The following is an 11,472-nucleotide window of genomic DNA, read 5'->3' on the forward strand; positions in this document are numbered from 1 at the left end:
AAAACAATAAAACATGACTTTTTTATGTTTTACACTCTGATTAAACATGGGTTTTTAACCAATCAGAATGCACGCAGGGTCCTATCTATATTATGTGTAATAACAACACTCAGCTACCAGGCAAATGACATCAAATACTTGATCCACAGTAAGGACATTTTGATTGGACTATAATGTGAAGCCTGCAAACTAGAATTGAAAACTCATTCTCTTAATTGATCTTGTTCTCACACTCAAATCTACATTGTAATAACCCCTAATAATCAGCTGAAAATACAACAAAAGCCCAAAAATCCCCTGACTCCATTGGTTCAAGGTTAATCTTGCCCACCTTTTTATTTTTTTTTTAGGTACATTTAGTGCATTTGGAAGCCTGGTTATCATTAGTCATTAGTACAAACTGAGTTAGGCACACCACAGAAAGATAAATTTCAATTTCTTTCCAGTTACAGGCCAGTAATTAGACAAAACTATTGCGCAAAATACATACATCTTAGCTCAGTGTATTTACAGGTCAAACAGGAAAATATTAGGTCCCAGATAAGACCAGGACAAAGTAGACCAATTTTGCAGAAACAAACATATATTAAATAATATAAATAAAATGAGTGTCTTTCTTACAGATAGCATTGCTCAAGCAATAATAAATTAATAGCTTAGTGTACTACTTCAAACAACTCATTTGTTTCTCAGGCACTTTAAAAGCCTACTTCAAGACCAAAACAAGAGCTTCACAAACGCAGACAAAATGCTTGCAAAATGCAATCCTGTTAAGACAAAGAAGATTACAAAGACATGAGGGTGAGATCAATAGATCGATTGAAAGTCAATTATTATCTTTATACCAGCCAAGTTAGTGTCAGTATGAACATGTGAACATTAGGCATGGGTCGCACTAGTGTAAAAAGTTGTTTGTTTTACAAAAAAATCTGTCAACAGGTAGGTTTTTCCTGCACGACCGATTTGCCAGACATTGTCAAAAATGAGTGGAATGTACCAAATGTTCAAAGATGCCAGCACTTAAAATTGCCAAGCTCTGGACCTCGCCAAAATGTCACGAAAAATCAAGAAAGGTATTAAACTGTCACTCCTGAAGGAAATAGTCAATGAAAAATGCCGTAAAATCAAGTTTACTTGTGATTTGGTGCCAACCTTGTTGAGAAGACTGCAAAGATGGATCCCTCTTGGCCATATGCGAGTTCCAGCACTCTTTATATGCCATTAAGAGTGATGACTGCAGATACAAGAAATTATTTTGGTCAGCAAGAAGTCAACTTGAGTCAACCAACATTAGGTCCTTATCAATTCAGTCATGGCTTGGCGGCGGCATCTCCTCACCGGCTTCACTTGGAGAAGAAACTTTTGACAGCCAGTCCCCAAGTCAGTCCAACCAGTCCAAGAAATACGAGAAGTGGACAAACGAACAACAGAAGTACTTGGTGCAATTATGGGCTGAGAAGCAGGATATGCTTAACAGCAAGAATGCAAGAAATGCTTGGCCTGCGATTGCCGAGGCGATTAACAAGTTCACAACCAACAAGACGGTGGATATGTGTATAAGAAAAATTAAGTACCTAGTTGATGCCTACAAAGAAAAGAAAGAATGGAATAGAAATCAAACTGGCGGCAACTTGTGAAAATCTCAAATAAAATATAGCGTGATATCCTGACACACTTTTAGCCGGAGCGGGAAAGTTTCCTTTTGTTGACACATTGATGCGTGTGTGACAGGAATGCAAATTGCGTGCGACCCTAAAACAAATTTTTTTTTACCGGAAACAGATATTTGTCTGAAATTTTGTCACAACAAAAACAATTTTGTCCACTAGTGTGACCCGACCCTCAGTGAATATTTATCAAGACAAAGCCTATTATAAATGAGGAAATCCAAAATGTTTTGATCACATTTTTTTGAAATTATAAAGGTTTACAAATTTTGCGTAAAAAAGGAATTTTTACCCTTTCACCTTAATCAAGTTCATTTACACACGTCAATTATCACTGACAGCAATGTGATTAATATTGCAATTGATTTGTTACACATTTCAGCCAAATTTCAGAAAAATCTGTTAAAAGATGGCTGTAAACGAACTTAAAACATAACTTCCTGTACAGCATTTTTGTTCTTGAGATACAGACGAAAAAAGCTTTTCCAATTTGTTTTGTTCTGTAAGTGATCAATGGCACATAAAGTGTTACATTTATTGATTTTCTGACAGATGACCCCAAGGATTGGCTTCCATAACTATGGTGTTGATGACAATCTGTATTTAACAGACATCAAAATGACAGAAAATTAAAATGCTTCACACAAGGACTGGTTAAGCTACCGAATTCATGAGTTTGATTGGCTGAAATCCACTTTGACTGTGGTCTAGATTTTCCCATTTAGACCGGCATCTAGACTGGTTACATTTTGTGGTGAAAAAATTGCAAACAAAAATATTGATTATTTTCCTCTTAATGGAAGTGCCAAAAAACCTGACGAGAAAAAAAAAAGGAAAGAGGATGAGCACACTTTACAAGATTCTAGTTCAGCTCATTGTCGTTTGCAAGCAAAATGTCAGATAGTGCAAGCCAGTTACATTAAACAAGTGGGTCTCTATTTAAAATGCAGACCAGATGGGGGCAGATGGTGGATGGAAAAATGCAGACGATGAAATGCGGGCAGGAAAATGCAGATGACAAAATGCAGATGGAAAAATGTGGATGACAAAATGCGGATGATAATATGCGGATGACAAAATCCGATTATAAAAATGCTGATGGGAAAATGTGGATGATAAAATCCTTAGGAAGGGACATTTTCCGACAGTCCTAGTTGTTAATAAACCAGGCCCTCTTAAAGAATTTAGGCTGGGAGAATCCAAATTTTTTTAAATTCAATCACAAAACAGATCGAAACATTTTTTACGCCGGTTGAAAAAAAGGAAAAGCCTTGATTGAATAATAACAGACTATTGTAGACTTCATTCTTCTTTCATTACATTGAAGAACATTCACTGTTCACCCCTAAGCAAATTTCCATTGCCGAAAATAGGCATTGTCAAATTAAATGAAACACCACTACATGTACAATAACCGATCGCACCACACTTCCACTGTGCTGAATTTGAGAAGTTTACAAGGCACATGGAGTGTTTGCATATGCACAAGACTTAACACGCACAACACGTCTTCAAAGGTCGGTGACTCTAGTGCAAGTGAAAGAGCACGGACAATGGAGTTTATATAGTGATGATTCCTTGAACAAAGTTACCTTTGTTTCAGGTCAATCAAACTGACGGCAATCTTTGTTAGCCTTTCAGTTTGTGTGCTTTCTTGGGCAGTGAAAAAGCTGGTTATGTTATGGATGATAAAATCCTTATGAGGGGAAAATAACTACGATGTTCTCTTAGCGGCAGCCAATTTTCAATATTTTAGTTAGGGCAAAGTGGAATATCTGTCAACAGAATTCAATCATCACAGAAAGTTAATACTGTAGTTGCCTCTGATGGCTGATGGTGAAAATATTTGTGAGATGGATGCTCTTTTTGGTGCACTAAAAAGTCAAAGAGAAGAATCAGCTATTATCAACAGAAAGTGATAAGGTATGATTTAAGATTACAACCTTTTTGATGGGATTCAATACTGAATTATTTTCTGGCATCATTTTTGTCATTTTATTGACGCACGCCGTCTCTGCTGTAACAAGATCATGATAAATTATTTAGTTTTGATCTGACAAAGCTGTTTACATGTAAATGCACTAGAAAAACTGTGTTGTGGAATATATATGTTCAGTTAGGAATTGACATGCACTTTAAAATCTCTGGGACAGATTTCTAAATTAGGTTTTTGCTAGATTCCCATGCCATGACATGCTTCAGTAAATTGCCACCTTCAGCTGTTGCTGGTGGACTGAATAAATTACGATAAATTTTTGTTTGAACTGCACTACATGCAAAAAGAACTCCTTGTGGAGGTCTAAAAAAACTCAATTTTGGTTTTGTGCCATCTTACTTAATTGCAGAGCACAAGCTGAGAAAAAACTCTTTAAAAACTGCTTGTACTGGTGTACCTGTTTGATATCTGAAGGTCTTATACTGTCCATTTGACACTTATGAACCAGCTTTTCCACTGCCCAAGAAAGCACAGAAACTGAAAGGCTACCAAAGATTGCCAGTCAAAGTTTGATTGACCTGAAACAAAGGTAACCTTGTTCAAGGAATCATCACTATATAAACTCCATTGTCCGTGCTCTTTCACTTGCACTAGAGTCACCGACCTTTGAAGACGTGTTGTGCGTGTTAAGTCTTGTGCATATGCAAACACTCCATGTGCCTTGTAAACTTCTCAAATTCAGCACAGTGGAAGTGTGGTGCGATCGGTTATTGTACATGTAGTGGTGTTTCATTTAATTTGACAATGCCTATTTTTGGCAATGGAAATTTGATTAGGGGTAAACAGTGAATGTTCTTCAATGTAATGAAAGAAGAATGAAGTCTACAATAGTCTGTTATTATTCAATCAAGGCTTTTCCTTTTTTTCAATCGGTGTAAAAAAATGTTTCGATCTGTTTTGTGATTGAATTTAAAAAAATTTGGATTCTCCCAGCCTAAATTCTTTAAGAGGGCCTGGTTTATTAACAACTAGGACTGTCGGAAAATGTCCCTTCATAAGGATTTTATCATCCACATTTTCCCATCAGCATTTTTATAATTGGATTTTGTCATCCGCATTTTGTCATCCACATTTTTCCATCTAGATTTTGTCATCTGCATTTTATCACCCACATTCTTTCATCCACATTTTTCCATCTACATTTTGTCACCCACATTTCATCATCCGCATTTTTCCGTCCGCCATCCCCCGGTCCGGGAGCCTAATACATCACATACAACAACATATACTAAACATTTTATTAACACCTGAGTTGCACATGGAGGTTGGGTGCCCAGGAACCTGGGGGCTAGAGTTGCTGACCCCAAACCCATGTAGCAAGAGCACCCGAAAAGCTTAGCCAGCCACAAGCCCCTCCCACCACACCCAGCCCCAACCCAAGCACCTGTCAGCCAGTCAATCAGCCCACAAAACCATTTTGAAATAATCAGTATCTAAAAACAGAGAGGTGTAAATGCCTGAAACTTTTTGTATGAAGTGAACCTTTCTTCACATTTAGAATATTTGGATAAATCAGCTCTGTAATCATGAGGTTTGAGATTTTGCTACGGCTTTCCAGGTGCGAAAACATTCCAGGCCTTTGGAGAAACGGACCCCTGGTGTCTCAAAAACTAAGACCTAAGATCTAAGACCCCTTGTGAATCTCAAAAACTTTAAACCAAGACCACCTCTCAATCTCAGTCAAAGAACTATTAGAGCCTACTTCTGAATGCAAGGGCCTTTGCCTGATTCAGTTCTTACTGATATAAGTCATGTTCATTGCCTGGTTTCTGTGCACTGTTGACGGGCACTTTGTCAGCCAAGAGCTTGAAACAAGGAGTGTGGTGCTTAATGGTTAGGTAGCTTGCGTGGCAAGCATTTAGTAACAAGTGTTCTTCTCCAAACACTCAGCATTCTGACCACCCAAAACTTAGGTCTTGAGCAAAAACTATTGACAAAGCTTAACCTCCGACTCCATTGTTTTTTGCTCTTGCCTCTAGTTTTGAGAGAGCACACTTTACTCATTCGCACTTGACTACAGAAACGCTTGCTATATACAGTTAATGATTAGGTTAAGTTCTGATTTTGGAGTAACCTTTATAGTAGGCTATTATGAGGTTAATTAATATCAAGGGATTGCTCTGCTGCTGGTCTCCATGCAGTCAGCCAGATAGCTTTGTGTGCTAAGTTCTCATTCGAGTTCACTTTATCTGTCTCATCCTCACTCCATTCGATGCCAACAGCGCTATTCGCCACGAGTTCAGGTTCTCGTTTGACACGCAACAGCCACCATCATCTTAGCTCAGATTATGAGTGGGGAACGCTGCCATCTATTGACGAGAATGCATTGTTTAACGTATCTCGAGAGTCCCTGCCAACAGCCTTCGCTGGGAAAGTTCACAGGGACAAGAAATCCACACCAACCGACTGGTGCAGTCCCAAAAAGTCAGACTACAAAAGATACTCCCTAACAGCAGGAGCAGCAGCATTTCCACAACCTTCCACAGAACAAGCCATCATAGAAACACCACCCACTCTTTCTGGCCTAAACCTTGCCACGAGTTCAACCCCTTCGCTGGCCGTTCTTCAACTTTACAAAGAAACTCAAGAGCTCGAGATAAAGAAACTAGAATTGAAGCTCCAGCTCGCCCAGGCATAGATTTTTTCGCATCCTGGGAAATCACTTGGCGTCTTAAAGGCACCCCAGAAGACCCTACACCTGCAGCCCTGGCCACACATTTTTGCACCAGGTGAGATGTATAATGAACTATCTATGACTGAATTTTGGGCCGGGCATTTAGTCATTGTACAGCAAAGTGCCACCCAAACCCATTTCACCGCTCTTCTAGAACATTTCTGCCAACTCATGGTCCTCGCATCAACCCATCAGTGGTCAGCAGTCCAATCATTTCACTATAGTGTTGCATTCCCTCAAGCTTGGTTTGCTTAAATGGGGGGACACTTGATCACCTTAAACTTCAGTTTTTGACACCATCGTCCTTGCTGTCCAACAGCACCCCAAGGAGAATGGCTAAAGCTCCCGTTGGTGGCGCTGCGATTTCTACCCTTCCTAAACCGGCAATTTCGCGCAACCAAATTTGCGATGAATGGTCCTAGTATAACAACTGCTTGTCAGGCAATTGCTCCAAGCAGCATGTCTGCATCATGTGCAAACTTTCTGACCACCAAGCCCTTGCTTGCCCCAAGCACAAGTTTCCAGTACCAGCTCGCTGTACGGACCCATCATCTCCATTCCATCGCCCTTGTCTTTTCCCTCTGAAGTCATCACTTACCTCGGATTTACTTGCTCTCCATTCCCGGCTTCAGAATTCTTCCGGCGTCAACGCCTTCACGCTTCGTCTTCGGTTCCATCAAACCTCAACATTCCTGAATGACGCCACTGTCTTCACGATTATCCTGCCAAGTCTCTGTGTGACTTCTACAAATTTGCTGCCCAGTCGGATTTCCCAGTAGTACACCGCCTGTCCAGTCTGCCCAGAATCACAGTTCTGCCAGGTCTAATCCAACAGTCATCAATGACTTTCTTGGCTCTGAGTGTGACCTTGGGGCCACCTGCGGTCCTTTCGTTACCAATCCTCTTTCTGTTGACATCTTGATCTCTCCTCTCCAAATTGCTTTCAGCTGCACCGGCAAACCAAGCATCGTTGTCGACCTCGGTTACCCTCCTGGTCAATCTATCAACTGTGGTACTTCACGCCACCCTTACCCCAGTGAACTGTTCTCTCTTCGCTTAACCGGCCTGGATGCTTTGCTTGATATTGTCTGTCAAAAAGGCCAGCATTGTCATTTGTTCAAGAAAGATCTGAGTCAAGCATACTGCTAGTTGCATATCAACCCCTGTGACTATTATCTCTTCGGCTACCAGCACTGTGATTACCTATTGCTCCTCAGCTATGATGTGCCAGACCACCACTTCCGCTGTCACCTTTATGTGCAAGAATCTCGGCTACTCTTGTACAAATTACACTGCCGATTTCGGGGAGCAGAGACTCCTAATAAATTGGCCACCGCTTTCCAGGCCTTGGGTGATCTATTACATTGCCTTGGGTTGAGTACCTCTCTCGAAAAAGGATTCACCTCCGGCTACTTTGATGGTCTTCCTTGGTGTCCTCGTCAATGCGACTGAGATGACCATCTCCATCACTACTGATTGCCTTTCAGAGCTTCATTCACACTGTGCATCTCTGCTCTCTGCGATGTACGTTTCACAACAAGACCTGCAGCCCTTGCTTGGCATCATGTTTTTTGTCACCCCCTGTGTATGTCCCCCGCCATGTTTTTATGTCGTCACTGCTTTACACCCTCAGATCATACAAGCTGTCTAAATACTGCCCTATTTCAAGTGTTAATCACTCTGATATATGCTGGTAGTGTCACTTCTTACGTACTACGATGGTGTCTCGATCATTAAGACTTCACCTTGGCTGGATGATCATTTCTTCCTCTCCACAGACGTATGCAGCACCGCTGCACATGTGCAGCAACGTCAATGTTTCTTTGTGAAATACTATTAACTATGATGGGAAAACATTTTATAATTATTATAGTAAACTATAATAACAAACTAGCACACTGAAGGCTGGATTTCCATCATGCCCTCGTTACACCTGTATATGCTTGGTGCTGAAATTGGTAATTGTACATAAACAAAAGTCTAATTATTATTACTGTTATCATTGTACTTCAGTTCATATTACATCATTATCATTATCGTAGTGTTCTTCTTCACCATCACATTTTTTTGAGTGAGGAGGTAATAGTTTGTTAGTGTTGGTGTTCTTTTTGGAATATATATATTAGTACCTGTAATGAAACTTGTGACATTTTTTGTAATGTATGACACCATGGTTATATAAACACAGTGAATCAAACTGCAGAGGCATCAATAGCAAGCAGTGTATGTGAGGTTCAAAACACTGATTCATACAAGGACAGGAATGGAGCTGTAAGTCAGTGATCATCATCATCAATCCTTATTGCCCCCAGTGGGGGATGAGGCCGTAAGTCAGTGATACCTTGAGCATAATCAAATTTATACCTACCACAATATACAGCTCTACCCTCTGAGTGATACTTGCACGTACATCTGCATATTTTTTACATATGAACATGTTAGAAAGGTCTTTTAATGCTGTACTCTTCTCTGTTAGACTGTCATACCTGATTGCCACCATGACTCAACAGCTAATGCCTATCATTCAACAGTAGCAATGGTATCTTATCAGTATGTAAACACTAGTGATGATCAGCAGTTCATATCCCTTTGTAACATTAGTATTTCATGCTACAATACACTTGCTGTACATGCTTTTAAACAAACACGAAAGAACACCACACATTTAATTGAGTCGATGTACTGATGCACCATTGCCCTCAACTAGTAGCATACCAAGTTATAGAAGTCTATTGTGCATAACCTGTTTATTGATTTTGGGTTTTAAATAGGCAATAGCAGTGCAATATGAAATTAAAACCCAAAGACATGTCTTAATACATTATGGTAACTGGGCCTTTCTGTCTCCAGAGGTCACTTACAGTGAAGCATTTCTATTTTATAGGATGCAACAAGTGCTGGCTGCTCAAACAGAGACGAAAGTGGATTTTCAGAGCTTCCAAACACATGAGTTTGAGGCTATTAAAAAAGTTATCCCTGTTGTTCAAGCTAAAGGTATTTACAGTTGCACCACTCGTCACGCACCTAGATTACATGTAGTTCTCTCAATGTAACAGTAGTTTATTAACATATACTGGTACATCTTTTGGGACTCAATGTGATAGAAGTAGCACATGACTGTGCCAAAAATAATAAACTGGCTTTTACAGCAGAACATACAAAATTCTTTTGACACTTGGCATAGTAAGAAATTAATCACCTGATAATTCAATTCATATTGCAACAGTAAGCACATGGTTGTACTTATTATTACTGGCACTAGTAACACATTTTGAGTGGATTTGAAAACAAGACAATACATGGTGTTTCATGGCATTTCAATTTCTTTAGAATTAAAATCATAAGCCTTGTCTTCCAGTGAATCAGTAATCTTACTTTATTTCATCTAATTTCTCGTTGCTTTTAAGAACGAAGGGAGTGGCAAAGGCCATGAAAGAAATAAGTAGTGGTGCACAGAAATGGGAGGATGAAAAGTGGTATTCAGAGCTATCAGACAAGCGTACGTACTGGAATCTTTTTTTCCTAGTTAACTAGTATATTTAGGTACAACCCCAAGGGTTAGCAGGTATATAGAGTTGCACTGCTGTTGTTGAATTCGCTTATATTTTTAGAGGTGAGTGTTAAACAGCACCTCTACTATTCCATGAAGAATTGCACAAGTCCAGATGATCTGAGGAGGAGACTGCTCACAGTAGTTGATCACTGTCAGGTATGGCACTGTCTACTACATGATCAGGTATGAAAAGGTCAAGAAAACTGATTGATATCAATTATTGAAATGTAAGCAAGGATTTCTTTCAGTAACAACTAATCCTAGTGTTTAAGTGAAATTTTAAAAAATCTAACCACTCATTATTGTAGGGCAACCATGGTAGATACTGTTCTGCACACATTATTTTAGAATCAAAGGTGTACAAGCTTGCTGAGGACTACTATCTGGTATACTAGCAACCATTGGTATTTCTTCTGTGTTTGGTAGTAAGCCTTTAGCTCATGCCAAAGAACATGAACAATGAGCAAACAATTTCCAAGAAAGGTTTCGACAAATCACCACAAAGCTACTTTAACACTGAACCATTTCTATAATTGCAGTGCCATGACACTCACTGGGTGGAGTCTTTAAACAATTGCATTCTCATCTACTCCCCAAAGAAAATTCACTTCGCTGACCGCACTTTTAGCATGCGCAATTGCCTGGCAGTAATGAATTGGGCAAGTCACAGACAGATGGATTTAATAATCTGCATACATACCAGGGTGATCCACCTATTTGCCCCCTCCCTACCTGTATACTCTCTATACTCAATTTGCAGATAAAGCCGCTTACTGATTTTGTATGCCAATGGTAAATATCTCATGTTTCAGTTCATCAAATTTAACACATATGGCTGATATTATGTACACTGTTATTGCTATTGTATCATTGCAGAATGAATATGTTAACAGAGAAGCAAGCACAGTCAGTTTGTTGCAGGATGTCCACCAACCGAATTGCAGAACAGGTCACAAAAATCTTCGCCCCAAAACATTTCTATTCAGGGAGGCTGTCTGGAGTAGATTTTTCCAGTTGAACTACTGAGCATTGTGGAGCAAGATGGATGACTAACATGTAAGACCTACTCCAAAAAGGCTCTTCGGCAGTTCTCATGCCACGCGGGATAATTCAAAATCTACTTGGCCATGTTTGTCGGTTAATCGTCTGCTAATAAAAATCTTCCTTAAGAATGATTCCTTATATAGTGACCCTCCCCCCACGTTTAACTCAGCAGACATCTTCATACCATTACATTTTGGGTCATCTTAATGCCATCTGATTGTTACACCTCTACCATGGTCTGCCTATTGACTCTTTTACTTGTTTTGAAGTTTAACTAACCAAGAATGGTCTCGAGCGTGTTTTGGGTACCGCCACTTCTCAAAAACACCCAATTACGCCTGCAATTTTGATTGCCATACACCATTCTCTTGACATGAACTTACCATCTCCATTACAATTTGTTGCTCTCTTCTAACCATAGCAAAAACGTTTCTCAGCATTTGCCTGTTGTAGCCTTCAGACTTTCCCCAACCTTCATGACTTACTAGCTACAGCTAAAATCTCTTCTAATTCTGCCAATCCCCAACTTCCTTCTGGT

The 11,472-nt window shown here is 39.7% G+C and overlaps 1 pseudogene; it reads left to right on the forward strand.

The window, feature by feature from the left end:
• The first annotated feature begins 1,173 nt into the window (after positions 1-1,173).
• LOC145486625 (uncharacterized) lies at positions 1,174-2,051 on the forward strand (annotated as a pseudogene).
• Positions 2,052-11,472: the final 9,421 nt, after the last annotated feature.

This window comes from Orbicella franksi, chromosome 5 (genome assembly GCF_964199315.1).
Source record: "Orbicella franksi chromosome 5, jaOrbFran1.1, whole genome shotgun sequence".
Classification (NCBI taxonomy): domain Eukaryota; kingdom Metazoa; phylum Cnidaria; class Anthozoa; order Scleractinia; family Merulinidae; genus Orbicella; species Orbicella franksi.